Below are 16,663 nucleotides of genomic sequence, written 5' to 3'. Positions count from 1 at the left end.
GAAGCAGGCAGACACACACAGCGCACGGCTGTGTTCCCGCCTAGAATTTCTGTAACCAGCAGGGAAAATTTGCATTTAAAGAACTAAACATAAACACTTTTCAGGACCTGAGCACACAATTTTCATTTCAGGGTTTAATGGGCTTCCATTTAATTCTATGAGAAATGTATAAAACAACAGAAAAACAGCTGAGATAGGGTTTAAAGTAACTTTTATGTCTTAGTGAAAATAAAGCCAACTGATAGTTATCATTTTTACTTTATTTGATCTCACTCTCTTACTTTACCTCCCCAACCTCCTCCACAAAATGATGGTGAACATCCCCTCCTGGTTCAGAAGGCGAAGTAGAAAGTACCAATCACATGGAGGTGAGATTTGTTGTTTTGTTTTTCAAAACGAACAAGTTTCATTCATGTGATTTAATAATTAAAATCAGAAACAAAGTCTACTCAATAAATGGCAGCCAACACATGTCGTTATAGCTGCTCATCAGGTTTGGCCCCACGTTACACACTTTTACATGGACATGTGCCATGTGCTGTCATGGGAAACGGTGAGTGGGGACAGGGCCTCTGCTCTCACAGGGCACACAGCCTGGTGGGGCAGGCGGTGTTCAATCATTGCCCTTTTCTCTTTAATGTACTTACAAATTATGGGAAATGCTATTTAAAAAGAACAAAATGAGTCAATGAAAGTGAAAAATACAAGGACAGTATTTAGGCTGAGGGAAGACAGGGAACCTCTTTGAAGATCTGACACCCCACTGAGACCCAAAGGACAACTCCGGTGCTACAGGTGAAGGGCAGGGACACACTGATAAAGGGCTGACATCCAGAATATACCAAAATTTCTTTAAACTCAACAAGAAGGATGAATAACCTGATTAAAAAATGACCAAAATGCCTGAACACACACCTCATCAAAGAAGAAATCTAGATGCCAAAGAAGTCTATGGAAAGATGCTCCACAGCATCTGTCATCAAGGGGATGCAGACTGAAACAGCGAGGTATCACTGCACACCTGTCAGAACTGCCAAAACGCAGAACACTGACAGCACCAAATGCTGGTGAGGCTGTGGAGCGACAGGAATTCTCATACATTGTTGGTGGGAATGTAAAATATCCCAGATACTTTGGAAGACGGTCTGGCAATTTTTTACAAAATTAAACGTACTCCTAACATATGATCCGACAAATGTGCTCCTTGGTGTTTACTCGACGAAATGGAAACATGTCCACACACAAATCTGCATACAGATGTAAATAGCAGCTTTATTCATAATCACCAGAACTCAGAAGCATCTAAGCTGTTCTTCAGTAGGTGAATGGATAAGCTGTGGTCCATGCAGAAAATGGACTATTATTGGGTGCTAAAATGAAATGAGTTATCAAGGCATGGAAAGACACAGAGGAACCTTATATGCATATTACTAAGTGAAAGAAGCCAATCTGGGAAGGTTCTGCAACTGTCTGATTGCAACTGTATGGTGTTCTGGGAAAGGGAAAACCACAGAGACTTAAAGATCAGTGGCTGTCAGAGGCTAGAGGGGAAGGAGCAATGAATGAGGTGCAGCACGGAGCATTTTAAGGTCACTAAGACAGACGACTCTGTATGATGATGTGATGGTGGATACATGTCATTGCACATCTGTCCAAACCCACAGAGTGCGCACCACCAAGTGTAAATCCGAGTGTCAAGTATGGGCTCTGGGTGATGATGACTTGTCAGTGTAGGTTCAACCACTGTCACAAATGCACGCTCTGGTGCAGGTGTCAATAGTGAGGAGGCTGTGGGGACAAACTACAGTTCATACACCCTATCCAGCCCCAGCCACTGCTGTTAATAAAGCTCTGTGGGTGTGTGGACTGTCCGGCTGCTCTGGCGTCTGAACAGCAGAGCTGAGCAGCTGCACCAGAGATCGGGAGGTTTGCAGACCCTGAAATATTTACTCCCAAGCCCTTGACAGAAAAAGTCTGCTGAGCCCTGTTCTAAACGAATCAAAATTCACCCTGATGAGACAGGACAGCAGGGCCCAAACCAGGCATGGTTAATGAGACTGAAGCAATGTTTTAGTTCCAACACCTTTGCTGAAGTCCTGCAGGTCCAGCGACAGAATTTAGCCAGGAACCGTCTGCAGGAGGAGGCGGGAGCAGGCCTTCCCGCCAGGCTCCGGGATGCCGGGGGCCGCGCGCCGCAAGGGGGCCACCCGCTTGAAGGAGGCGGACTTGCAGTGGAAGCCGATCAACTCATAGAGCTCGGAGAGGAGGCTGCACTGCTGAATTCTCTCCTCGGAACGCTGAAGCACAGGGAGAAAAGCAACAAGCTTCTGAAAGAAACATGTCAGTGAAAAAAGACACGTAAAAAGATTTTCCCATAAAACAGAGACCCGATGACACAGGAAGGAAGAGGAAGGCTGACTCAGTGCCCTGACGGGACCGGATGCAGAAATGCAGGGAAGCAGCGCTGTGCAGAAGCTCCAGACCCCTCCGGGCCCCACCTCTCCGTGTTCCGCCTGTCCTTTTACTAGAAAGGCCCGTATTCCCTGAAATAGAGGAATCTCCTACCTAAACATGGGACACCGAGAAGGGAAAGAGGAAAAGGAAGGGAAAGAAAAGGAACAACAGTTCATCTAGACCCTAGGGTTTGGGCGGGACTTTCACCAAACACACAACCTCTCAAAGCACAGAGCGCACAGTGAGAAGCTGACAGTGTGACTGCGACTCCTTCTCCTTAAGCACCAGCTACCTGCCAGCACACGCTGCACCCGTTACTGAATCATTACAATCATCTCAGAAACTATTACTACCCGGCTCACAGGCAAGGAAATCTGAAACTCGGGGAGGAATTATTATCATCCTGGACAAATTCCCACAGACCAGAAGTGTCAGAGCCTCTGGCAGACCATGGACTAAAATGCTCCTCATCACCACGGGCCCTGAGCCTCAGGCTGAGGCCACGTCAGGTCTGCACGGACCCAGAGCACAAGTCTGTGGGACAGGGAATGCTCCCACTCGAAGTGCCAGGCGAAGACCCTCAGGAAGCTATCTAATGAAACCAAATCCCCAAACTCATTTCCAACCCACTGCTCTGTCCGGGAGGACTGCTCAGCCCATCTGTGCTGTCACCTGTGCACAGGCTGAGCAAGGGGCCCAGACAGGGACGTGACGTCCCAGTGGACGTGGCTCGGAGAGCGCTTCTTCACAGGACAGACTCTCCCGGCTTCCAACGCTAACTCTTCGTTCCATTTCCAACTGGAAAGGAAGTTTAGACTTGCTTTCCTCTCCAGAAACAAAGAGAGTGTTAACATCAGCGGGAAACTCAAGACTGAGGAAGAGTCTCCAGGCCATTTGGAAGGATAGGCCGGGGAGGGAACAGAGACAGGGATCAGAAAGACCCGTGTTCCAGTCCAAAGTCTGCACGTCACTCGCTTTGACAGTTTCCTTTTTAATGCAGGTGATAAAGTCTAATTATGATTGTTGGGAAAACTAAATGAAATAACGTATTCCACTAGCATAGGTGTAAAATCCTCCATGAGTGTTCCAGAAATGGACGTGATCGTGGTTAGTTACTGTCTGCCAAGTCTTGTGTTCTAAGCTCACATCACCCAACCAGAGATGTGCCAGAGAATGCCTTACCAGCAAGCAGCCTTCTCCAACTTGGAAACTCACAGTGTCCGAAGAGCAGGCAGTGGTGGATACTTTGGGGCACTCTGGAGGTAGCACTCCAGTGATGACTTTAAAAAGCTGGGGAGAATTTAGGGGACCATACAGTTCAAATACAGAAAACTCATTCCGTGTCTACAAATATTCATCTCTAGCCATGATGATTCAGAGAGGAAATACACATTCAAACGTACATCATTTTCCCACATAAGTGCATCAAAACAATTTGGAAAGAATGTAACTTTCTTCTCTAGATCACACAGTGGGGATTACAAGGTTTGTACTGACAGCCCTACTTGTAAGTCATCTGCAAACGTAACTGGGTCCACTACCAGTCATCATCATTAGAAGAGAAGGATGGAAAAGAGCAAAGCCAAGCTAATACGCTCCAGCCTTTTGTTTGGTTACGATGTCACAGAGGAGACGGACAGCTCAATAAGGAACCACTCTGCCGTGATCACGGAGCCTGGGAGCGGGATGGGCGGCAAGATGTATGATGCACCAGTAGCTGTGCCGCGCTTCTAGGCAGCTACCAAGACTCACCTCGACAAGATATCAAACGTTTATGCCCACGTCCTCATCACCTGACATGTATTAAAGAGAAATGAAAACATATAAAAGGCCAATACCCTTGGTTGGTACACCGTCCAAAGAGCAAAGTCACAGTTTGACAACTGGCCATCACGGTTCCCTGGGATTCATTCTTGGAGAACCTTAAAAGCCTCTCCTCTGTCCTCAAGAAGTGCTGCATACTTGTCCTATCTTTGGCTCAGGGATACAGCACGTTCACGTGGACTTTAATGCCTGCACAGATTTGACTGTCTTTCTCCAGGTTCACTTGTCCATTCTGAAGAGGCCTGAGTTAAGTCCATCTTCCATAAGATCAACTCCCTCCAGTGAGAACTCAACGAGCCTGCAATTACAAGCCAACTGAACAGGACTGTCCTCAGCTAAAAATATCACCCACCCTTCATTGCTTTCATAATCTCCTCTCCTGGCTAATTGCAACAGACCAACAACACCCTCCACCAAGTTCCCAAACTATGTCAAATAGAAAGTAAGGTCCATAAAAGAGGAGACAACTCCAAAGTCACCTCTGAATTCCTAGCATATAATAATGTCAATAAATAGAACTATGATTATTGCTTCTTTCCTTTAAAACCTTTCTGGTTATTTAAGTGAGACCATGGAAGGGAGGTATTTGGGTCCAGTATCTTGATATAGAAGACTCTGGAGGCCTTTTTCGGAATGGCGGTCCACTGAATCTTCAAAACACAACTTCTCTTTCCGGGAGGAGCTGAGATTTTCTACCAGGAGTTTGTGGTCACTCTCATGCCATAACAGCTTTAAACTAAATCCTTACTTTGTATATGTTATTTTTCCCCTCTTCGAAAAAAATTGACTTTCCTTATTTCCTTGCCTTGAGGAATGTATTTTTTCTTTTATTTCAAATTCACCCTTTTGTAAAGCAGGATTCTCAGGATGTACTTGGCCTTACATAAGAACAGCCATCCAACACCCAGTGTGAGAGGCCTCGGGCTCACCTCCTGCCCTCCTGCCAGGGCAACTGAATCTCAGTTCAGGAGCCAACCTGCACCCCAGGGCTTCTAAGGCACACATATCTCCCAGAATCCCTACTTTCTGGTTTGTCTTGGCTTCTGAGGATTTCCCCTCATTTTCTTGACAATTAGCCTTGCAGCTTGAAAGATGAAGAAGGAAGGTTTTATTTCTTAATATGCATTTTAAGGAACTTATGTAATGAAGGTTTTCACGAGTTTTTAGAACCCTCCATCCCCGAGACAGAAAGCATACTAGATATTTTCTAAATTTAGCTATCATGTGTATCTTTTCTTTGCTTTTATTTTCTTAACTGCTAACAGACATTTTTTAATTAAAAAATAAATTAAGGCCCCAAATAGGATAGAAAATTGAAGGGGCAAACAATATTAAAGGGCAAAGACAGAAAAATGATAAGTACTCTACAAAGTTAATAGAATACATACACTATGGATCAGATCAGCAATTCTCAGTAACAGCTAATTGAATCCTGACCATGAGGTAAAACGTCTCTCCTGTCAGGAGATGGCCAACAGAAAATAGAATTAAGCCAACAAACTAAAATTCTAAGTCTGGCGAGGTATAGAAGTCTACCAGCTAAATGTGTCCTCTTCTGGAAAAGAGGGAGAATCACCAGCTCTTTTCTGTGGAGCCTGATCCCAGGGAAGGGCGGTGAAGTGAGCTCTGTAAGTTCCCAATTAGCAAAGTGAGTGATGAATAAAGAGACGTGAGCTTTGATGACAGAGATGATACTACTATTCACTTGTCCTGTCAAGTATGACTTCATACTCAGTGATCAATACCTGGGCGTTCTCAGGGATTGAGATTATAGGAAAATGCACAGCCCGGGCCCAGACCTCCTCTGTGAGCTCGTGACACTGCACTTAGATATCTCAAGGGTACCTCCAACTCCACCTGTAAAGAGCTGACTTCACGGTGCTCCTCCAATAGCCGTCCTGCCCAAGGCCCCTGGTCTGGGGGCAAGATCTCCCTGCCTCTCCCAGCTCAGGCCCATCACTCACAGTTGTGACTGGACCCCTCTTTCAGGGCCCAGATATCCTCAGTCACCAAGTCCCACCACCCACAACTAACCTACCATGTACTCACTGGCACTCACTCAGCACTGACTCTGTGCTGCGGACCACACTGCACACTGTGCACACGTTATCTCACTGGATTTCCACAGCAGTCCTGGGAAGTCGGTACATCATTGCTTCAATTGATTAGGTAAATTGTTTCACTTCCTTGAGTGCGTCATCCAAAGTTTCACGGCTACTGAGCCACAAACCTGGGACTGAATATCACTTGAAAACTGAACACTGCTACACCTCACAGCCACCGTACTCTGACTCATCACATCATCTCCTGCCGAGCCTTCTAAATGTTTCTAAGCATTCTACAAGACAAAAGTGACCTACGAGAGCACCCCACTCCCCTACATAAAATCTGTCAATACGGTCCACTGCCCTTAGGAGAATGCCCCACTGGGCCTGAGCATAGCCCAACGGCCCGGCATCTGCGTTCCCTGCTCAGCCACGCCACCTCACCCACCACGTAGTTCTACATGTGCCGTGTGCAGACAGGGATGCTGATTCTGTTCAACCCGGGGCTCGTCTCACTCAAAGAATGATCACCCTCTTCAGTGGTCACCCTCTTCAATGCTGACTCTCAGAAAAATGTTTTCTCAGGATGAATCAATATCTTTTTCTTTACAACTTTCCATCATTGATAATGAGCTCCCCACAAAAGAGAGAAGACTTAATCCTCAGTCTCCTTATCTGTAAAGTGCGAAGAACAAGGAACTATGAGAGTTTTTAAGAGAAATAATTTTCATGTGAGGCTGCGGGACAATTCCCAACATACAGTAAGCACTCAATATGTGCTTTCTTAATATTAATAAAAATAGATTCCATTCTAGCAACCTTCAATCACTGCTTTATGGCTTTGTCCATAAGACCACCAACAAACTGTTGGGCGAACCGCTTTGAGCAGATCAGCATAAGCGTACTGGGAGAGGTAAACGCTGACTCCATTTACAGCTGCAGCCAACCAGCACTACGGGGTGGGGGCAGTTTGCTCAAACTCTTACATGTTGCTTGAGCATTTAGTTGTAGCTATTGAATAAAGACAGGTATTATTTAGTCAAAGCTCCTGAAACATAAATCTTCAAAGATTGATGCAAATTAGGTTTCAAGTACAACACACACACTAGAAATTATTTGAAAATTTTACTCTTAGATCCTCTGCACATCAAAAGGGCATGTTCTTAATGTATCTGACTAAATACACTGAAAGGATTATTTAAAAGTAATTAAGATGAACCATCCTGAATAACCTCAGTATCATCTGCACAAAGCCCCACCCAAGGGTCTCATTTCTCACGTCCACATAGGTTTTCAGGCAGCTTAACCTAGGTCTTGGTTTCTTATAACACAGGGATGGGAAGAATTGTGGATAGATTTATGTAGCAAATACAAACCTAGGGTATTTGCTGTGAAGGAATCCTAGAAATAAATAAATTGATATATAGTCCCACCCTTAGGAAGCTCAGCCTTTCCATTTACAACAGCATTAAAAATAAAATGAGAGATACATTTAACAAAATTTTACAAGATTTGTACATTGAAAATTTTGAAGTATCACCAAAAAATATTTAAAAGATCTACATATATTGAAGGCATCCCATGTTCATGGAATGGTATACAATATTGTCAAAAATGTTAAGACTCCTCAAAGTGATCTACAAATTTAATGGAATCTCTATCAAAATTCCAGCTGACTTCTTTCTAAAAATTGAAAAATTGTTCCCAAAATTCATATGGAAATGCAAGGCGCCCAGGTCAGCCAAAACTATCTTGAAAAAGAAGAGCAAATTTGGAGGACTCACTCAAAGGTTACTACAAATCTATAGTACTCAAGTCATTATGGTACTGGCATAAGTTTGGAAGCATAAATCAATGAGACTCAATAAAAAATCCAGGGGGAATACTTACATTTACAGTCAGTTTTCCACAAATTTGCCAACAACACTCCATTGAAAGAATAGTCTATTCAACAGATGGTGCAGAGACACCTGGGTATCTGCAGGCAAAAGAATGAATCTGGAATCTGGACCCCTGTATTTTATATAACAAATAAATATTAATTCAAAATGGATCACAGACAGAAACGTAAAAACTAAATGTATAAATTTTCTAAAAGAAGACATAGTATAAATCTTTGTGGTCGTAGTATAGGCTATGGCTTCCTGGATACAATACCAAGGGCACAAGTAATTAAAAAAAAAAAGCAGATAAAATTGACTTCATCAAAATTAAAACTATTTGTTACAAAGGACATAATCAAGAAAGTGAAACGAAAGAGGAAGGGGGTAGCTCAAGTGATAGAGTGCGTTCTAGACAAACATAAGAACAAAGAAAAAATCTAATTACCTCCCCTATAAAGAAATTGCTTTAATGTTTAAAAAAATTACAGTGAAACGACAGTCTGCAGAATAGGAGAAAAATTTTGCAAAGCATATATCTAATAATAGGCTAGTATCCGGGATATAAAACAAATGCTTACAACTGAGCAATACAAAGAAAATCGACCCAATTTTTAAATTTGCCAAGGATTTAAATAGATACACAATTGGCCAATAAGCATATGAAAAGATGCTCAGCATCAATAGCGAAATCTAAATCAAAATGAGATCTCATTTTACACACACTAGGATGGTTATAATCAAATCTTGGACAATAACAAGTGTCGGTCAGGAGGCAGAGAAATGGGAACCCACAATACACAGCCGTTGGAAAGCGGCAATGGTGCAGCTTCTTTGGAAAAGCCTGGTGTTTCCTCAAAAGATTAGAGTTATATGGCTCAGCAATTCCACTCCTACATATAGAGTCATCCCTCAGTATCCTCGGGGGGTTGCTTTCAGGAACACCCCACCCTGGATACCATAATCCAAGGATGTTCGAGTCCCTTTACAATCAGCCATCTGGATCCATGAAGAGGAGACTACAGAAGTGGCGGGCCAACTGTACAGCCAACAGAATGAAAACATATTCTCGCAAAATCTTTCACATCAATATTCATAGCAGTATCATTCAGAGTAGCCAAAAGTTACTAACAATATCCATCCATCAATGAACGGATAAACAAAATTACCAAGAATAGTCCGACAAATTTTGGTCATTGAATCTTTGCCAAAGGAGGTGAGAACATACAATGGAGTAAAGGCAGCCTCTTCAGCAAATGGTGTAGGGAAAACTGAACAGCTGCATGTAAATCAATGAAGTTAGACTACTCCCTCACAGCATACACAAATATGAATTCAAAATGGATAAAGACTTAAACATGTAGACAAGAGACTATAAAACTTTTAGAAGAAAACATAGGCAAACATGTGACATATATCTCAGCAATGTTTTCCTAGAGCAGTCTACTCAAGCAATAGAAATACAAGCAAAAATATACAAGTGGGATCTAATTAAACATACAAGCTTTTGCACAGCTAAGGAAACAGTAAGCAAAACTAAAAGACAACCTATGGAATGGGAGAAAATATTTGCAATAAATGAAACTGACAAGGGCTTAATTTCCAGAATATGTAAATAGCTTTTATACTTAATAAGAAAGAAAAACAAACAATTCAATTCAAAAATGGGCAGAAGTCCTAAAGAAACATTTCTCCAATGAGACATACATATGGCCAATAGGTACATGAAAAAATGTTCAATATCATTATCAGCGAAATGCAAAACAAAAGTGCAATCAAGTACCAACTCTCACCAGTCAGAATAGCCATCATTCCGAAGTTCACAGAGAATAAATACTGGAGAGGCTGCGGAGAATTGGGAACCCTCCTACACTGTGGTGGGAATGCAGTTTGGTGGAGCCATTGTGGAAAACTGTATAGAGGTTCCTCAAAAGACAAAAAATTGACCTCCCATATAACCCAGCAATCCCACTCCTGGGCATATATCCAAAAGGATCTGTAATTCAAAAAGACACCTTCACCCCAATGTTCATAGCAGCACTGTTTACAATAGCAAGACATGGAAACAACCTAAATGTCCAGTGACAGATGACTGGATAAAGAGGTTGCAATATATTTGTCCAATAGACTACTATTCACCGATAGAATAATATTAAAATAATGCCATTTGCAGCAACAAGAATGGACCTAGAGAATGTCATTCTAAGTGAAGTAAGCCAGAAAGAGAAAGAAAATTACCATATGAGATCGCTCACATGTGGAATCTAAAACAAAACAAAACAAAACAAAACAAAACAAAACAAAAAAACCAAAGAAACAATAAGATAAACTTATCTACAGGACAGAAACAGACACAGAGACACAGGAACCAAACTATGGTTACCAGAGGGGAGAGGGTGTGGGAAGGAATAAATTGGGAGTTCAAGATTTGCAGATGCTGAGTATGTATACAATAAACAGCAAGTTTACACTGTATAGCACAGGAGAATATATTTAATATCTTGTAGTAACTTATGTTCTAAAAGAATATGAAAATGAATACACGAATATTCCTATTTAACTGAAGTGTTATGCTGTACAGAAGAAACTGACACATTATAAACTGGCTAGACTTCAATGAAAACATTTTTAAATAGACCAAAAACGAAAAAAAAGAAAAGGGATATTATCAAACAAAAAGAATAAAGTACTGATTCAGGCTGCAATATGGATGAACCTTGAAACTTTATACTAAAATAAGCCAGACACAAAAGGCCAAATAGTGCCCTTTAAGGTGAACAGTATCTAAGTGTTTATTGTACTACTCCTGTAAATTTTCCGTAGGTTTGGATTCTATCAATATCAAAATAAAATGTATTATTCATTAAAAACATAAAACACTTCCTCACGGGAGGGCTTTAATTGTTAAATGCAGAAATGCATGTAAAGCTTTGGAACAACATTTTGCACGTCCACAGACAGTCAGTATTGTCACTGCCACTCAGAGGGTGGTGCCAGCGCTGATGAGAGCTGCCTCCACTCGCTCCCCTGCAGACAGTTGTGAGGGCTTGAGCTCTGACAGGCAGGGTTTGCGTGAACCTGGGTCAGACACATCCACGTCCCAGACTCTGCGTTACCCAAATTTCTTATACAAACTGCAACATGAAATGTAAACACGCTAGAGGGATGTATCATACAACACAGGGAATACAGCCAATATTTTTCAGTAACTGTAAATGTAGCATCTATTGTACAGCTGAAACATATATCATATATTAAATCAGCTATATAATTATAAATAATTAAAAACTATTTTAAAAATTTTATCACTGTAATAGCCAATTCGGTTTTTAAATAACTACTAAACAGCTTAGAATGTATAAAACCATTTAAGTGTGCTGTTTGTTTACATATTATTTACTTAGAGCCTCCTGCTAAAAGAGAAATTAATCAAATATTTTCAACACAGCTTAACAACCATAACAACAAAAAGGCAAAACTGAGTGAAGAGAAAATGGAGATTCAATGCTTTAATGATACCAGGGGGAGATAAAGTCATAAAAATGGATTCCATGAAGTCAGGGCAAGTGTTATAGGCCGACTAGAAATTCACCTGTAAAATTCTTGGCAGCTAAAGAAAAAAGAAAAAGATGATAGGGCTGGTGGTAGAGCATGTGCTTAGCGTGCACGGGGTCCTGGGTTTAAGCCCCAGGGCCTCCACTAACAGATAAATACACCTAATTACCTACCACCCCAAAAGAGCCCCAAAGAAAAGAAAGAGAAATTCTTTTCCAAAAAACCTTGATATTAAATTTGGATTAAATACTTAAAGAAGAAAAATAGGAAAGATAAGTGACACAGTGAAGGAAAAGCCCAGCTGGGCTAACAAGCTAAGTCACATATCCAAGTGTGATAAGTGTCGGTTTACTGACCTAAGTTTTGCTGGGCTAACTCGTAAATCCAAGGTCAACAATTGTCAGTAACGTGATCTGTTCCAAATTGATAAGCTTCAGTGCACTGATTCCTTGCTTTTTCTTGTTTGAGCCTTATTGGCTAAGAGCCCCATACTTGTAATTAAGCCTATAAAACCTCATGTGCAGGTCTTGGAGGTGCTCAGACCTTCAGAACAGAAGCCCCTCTGAGCCCGCTGGCGTTGTAAATCTCAGTACTCCAACCCTCCGAGTGGTGCTTGTGTCTTGGCTGGTCTGTTTTTTCCACAACAACACAAGCGATAATGCCCGTGACATAAATCTGCGGTGGCTGCTGGCAGGTCCCCATGTCTCACGTGGGAAAATCTGAAACATCCTTCTCACCACTCAGAGTCATCATAAGCCAACCCCACACCTCCAACTGTTAAATGCAGGAGAACAGGCAGGGCCCGGACTTTGCTCTCTCTGTGTCATCACAGTGAGACAGGATGGAAGGGGGCAGAGAACAGCCATTCAAGGAAGGCCACAGCAATTAACAACAAAATGGTGAAGGATTCAACCCCCAATAGGCCTTGAGGCTCAGGATGAAGAGATTTAACTTCTAGCAGAGCTTGAGCTTCATTAAACACCCATTGTAATAGTAACATTGTGAATAACCCGGCCCCAGGCACCAGGGCAATTGCAAGGCTAGCCACAAAAGGTCACAGGGTGGGAAATGGCTTACTCACTGGGAATCCCGGCCCCTTGCCCTAAGGCTGGTCCTTCTACTTATTAGCATATGAAGCCACCAAGCCCAAGAAAATGAGCAACACAGCGCCACCTCGCGGGCACCCATCTCTCTCCCTCTTCGGAGGAGGCCCACACTCAGTCTGTGGAGTGTGTACACACTTTTAATCTGAGCATCAAACCCCCACACGTCGTGACGTTTCTCTTGCATTTCAATGTATCTCTCTGAATAAATCTACCTTTACTCAACACTGGCTTGCTCTTGAATACTTAACTGCATGAAGCCAAGGAACAAAATCTGGTTGGGCACATCCCAGGGGCTCAATCAAAGCCTGGGACACAGCCCTTCTCATGCCCTACTTTTTTTTCTTGTATCAAAAGGACTGGGTTGTGAAGGGAGCTCTCAGGCCCCAGCTAAGGGACAGAAGCAGCCAACAGGGCTCCAATTGGCGGGAAGCCTCTCCCCCAGCAGGGGACTTGGGGGTCGGCCCGGTTCTCTGTGTTTGTTGTGATGACACCCCAGCCAGAGAGCGTTCTCCTAGGCCTGTCCTCACAAAACCCTTCTCTCCAAAATACAAGCATATCATGTCACAATCCTTTTGTTCAACCAGGAAATGTTCAACCCACTTTTTCCCTCCCCAGTAAAGTACCCAACTGTCCTCCCTCCCATTCCACCACTTCTTTCTTTGTGAGAATTCTGCACTCTCCAAACACCATCCTGAACGCAGGTGCCTTGCTAGCTGGACCCGAGATGCTTCATTCTCACACACCCTGTGTCCTTTCACTTTCCCCTTTCTACCTTAAAAAAGCCTTTCCTGAGTCACCCACTCCTCTGATTTGACTTTCACAAAATACTGAGGTTGCAGTCACTTTGTAAATACCTCCCAGGTTTTGGCTGGGTTTCCTTCCCAAGATCTTCATTAAGGAGCTGCATGAAGAAGTTTAAAGAGGCTAGTCTTACATCTGAGCGGAGGAGCCTGCATAAAATTAAAATGGCTTTGAAGAGAGAGTTAACCAGGAACAGAGAGGTCGCAGGTCGTTGTCAACAGTGTCATGAGGCAAAATGTTCTTCAAACGCTCAGAGTGGTTTCTGAACGCGGAGTTGGCAGGGAGGAGATGCCAGGAAGTGAGTGGGGTGAGGGACACAGGGTAAGCTCCCCCAGCTGGGGAAGAATTGGATTTTTTTCTAGCTTTCAAAACAATTTCTTACTACCTTTTTCTCTTATTGTCACATACCATTTCCTACGAATTAAGAATATCAATGTCAGTCATTTGGGCCGCTTCGGAGAAGCTACACGATGCCATTCACATGGCTGGGATATGACAGCCACACCAGTCTAGGTGGAAAGACCAGTGGGGTATTTCCAAGGAAATCACGGGCATGCAGCAAACTCCCCATTTTCAATTACCTCATCTCAAAAGTGGGGCCAATAAAACAACCAAGCAAAGTGCGTGATGATTATGGCCGACATGTGTTTACTAGGTAATTGCCCGTGACAGCTGCAGCTGAATGGGGAGTGATTATGGTTAACAAGGCCCTGTCTACCTGGCCACATGCGCCCTGCCTTCCTGCCTTGGTGCAGCAGCAGAACTTGTTTAGCTGAGATGAACGCCCCCAGAGCAGCCCTGACGGGAAAACCCCCAGCTCTGCACGGCAAGGCCTGTTTCTTTCCTTCTCAGAGTTGATCACAGTTTGCAGTCGTCTGTTTTTATGTTAATCCCTTTTCTAACTGCCTCTCCTCCGGAGTTTTTGCTCAAACAGAGCAGGGCAAGGTGTTTCTTGTGACCTGCCGGATATTCTGGGCTGGGAGACAGCTGAACCCACATCTGGCTCTGGTGCTGAACGGAGAGGGCAGAAGGCCCAGGGACCCATGCTGAACTGAGGCCCCTGCACCCAAAATTATGGTCTGACTTTGGACAAATACTACAGTGATTTTACCCTGAGATTCCTCATCAGTCCATGAAAATAACTGCCCATGGCACGTAGAGTTTCAAGGATTAAAGGAAATCACCAAATTCACAACCTAGCCAAGGGGCTGCCAGTGCGTCCTCAAAAGACAAATGCTGCCTTTCGGCTCTGACACACGCCAAACGTGGCGGCCGCACACAGTAAACACTGCTAAGTGCCAGTTTGTTAAGTGCTTCATGTGTGCTATAATACTCTTTAGAATTTACAACAATCCCAGGAAGAAACGAATATTATCACGCCCATTTCACATATTCACCAACAGGTTAAGAGAGGTTACATTCTAGTCCAAGGCCCTATGTTGGTGAAATGGCGATTTAAACCGGAATCTGGGCCCAGGCCTTGGCTCCAACTCTCTCCCATCCACCTGACCACTTGCCTATGAATTCCACCTGTCCAACACACAAGTTTGAAGCCGGCCAGCTCTTAAATGCAATGTGTGCCAACGTTTCTCAATGTTGGTTAATTACCATAAACTGTTCTCAGAAACCACTACAGAAAAGAAAGGTGGACTTAAGGAATTCTGCATTGCGTTCTCCTGTAATGTGCAGAAACCCTTCCCTACACCACTAAATCCTTTTGTATGCTTCCTCCATGTTTATGTATGCACACGGCTTACTAAAGTAGAAGGTACCTGCAGTAATTCCATCTCGGTTGCTTTCCAAGTTTGCAGATTATCCATAATCAGCCTGTGAACGAAAATACCACAATGTGAATGAAAATACTGCAACCATGTCAGTAAACAAAGAATGCTGAAACCAACTCATTAGCGGCTGCCACCACCCCCAACGAGGACAGGCCTGCAGCCCAGCCTCTCAGCCACTCACAATGGTGCCCTCTGGGCAGACTCAGAATAAGAAAGGACAGGATACTTGCCCTAGATAGCTAGGTGCTCGTCTAAAGTATGAATTCAGTGAGTCCAAAATATTTGCTTCCTCCCATACATAGAAAAGCACTAAAGTCCTGAACTTGAGATACCTGGCTTTCTTTAGATAACAAGCAATCTTTTATTGTTCCAACAACCTGGTCTTTGTTGTAAAGCCCCTATATATACTAGCTCCTCCGCAACCCATTTGGAGTAGTCCCTCAGAGAGATCTGACAGGCTGTCATCCCGTCTCGAGTCCTCCCACCAAATAAAACATAACTCTTAACTTTTAGGCTGCACATGTATTTCAGTCAACAGTTTTGGACACCATGAAGGGACCCACGGCAGACTTCTCTCCACCTGGACTCTCCGAGTAACTGAAGCCTTGGTACCAGCAGTGGCCCTTTGTGCCCATCAGCCTCCTCGGGGAGTCCAGATGAATTTGGGTGAGTCTCTCCTGTTTCTCAGATCTCACATACTGGCTGATGATCCTGAGTTTCATCTGGCGGTGTATCCAGGTACATGGCCCTCCAGTTGAAAGAAACTGGGGTGAATTACCCACCCAGTGGAGACATACTGGGTGGGCCCTGGTTGTACAATAACGGGAAAAACCCACCTTGAGGAGACGTCCGAAGTGGGGTTTTGGAAACATATGAGGAAAATACTCACCAAGTGGAGACATCCCGAGTGGGTCCAAGTTGAAAGACACTGGGTTCAGGACTGAGTGGTCAGGTAAGAGCCTGGTCTAATGTTTTCCTCAATTTGGTTACATCCATTGAATTTTTCAGGATAAAAGTAAAACTCTTATGAGGAACATTTCAACTCCAAAAATGAGGCCCTCCTCCTGGCTGGTAACAGCTTTCTCGGGTGACAGAGAACCTTGCAGGAGTGGTATATGCAAAGACTTCATGCCATTAGAGTTGTCCCTGTGGGAAATCTTACTAGCAAATTTATTCTGAGAACCCGACCTTACAATGGGGAATAGAACATTCAA

General features: G+C 43.4%; 2 long non-coding RNA genes across 2 annotated transcripts in view; both read right to left on the bottom strand.

The window, feature by feature from the left end:
• Window positions 1-16,663, bottom strand: part of LOC140694698 (uncharacterized) — a 321,210-nt gene that overhangs the window by 118,314 nt on the left and 186,233 nt on the right. The window lies entirely within an intron of this gene.
• The window catches only part of LOC140694693 (uncharacterized), a 55,296-nt gene continuing 40,662 nt past the window's right edge, over window positions 2,030-16,663 (bottom strand). The window contains exon 3 of the long non-coding RNA XR_012070275.1: window positions 2,030-2,297. This is a non-coding gene — a long non-coding RNA (uncharacterized lncRNA). The remainder of the gene's footprint in view (window positions 2,298-16,663) is intronic.

This window comes from Vicugna pacos, unplaced genomic scaffold (assembly GCF_048564905.1).
Source record: "Vicugna pacos unplaced genomic scaffold, VicPac4 scaffold_102, whole genome shotgun sequence".
NCBI lineage: Eukaryota > Metazoa > Chordata > Mammalia > Artiodactyla > Camelidae > Vicugna > Vicugna pacos.
This window is presented reverse-complemented; position numbering and strand designations above follow the sequence as displayed.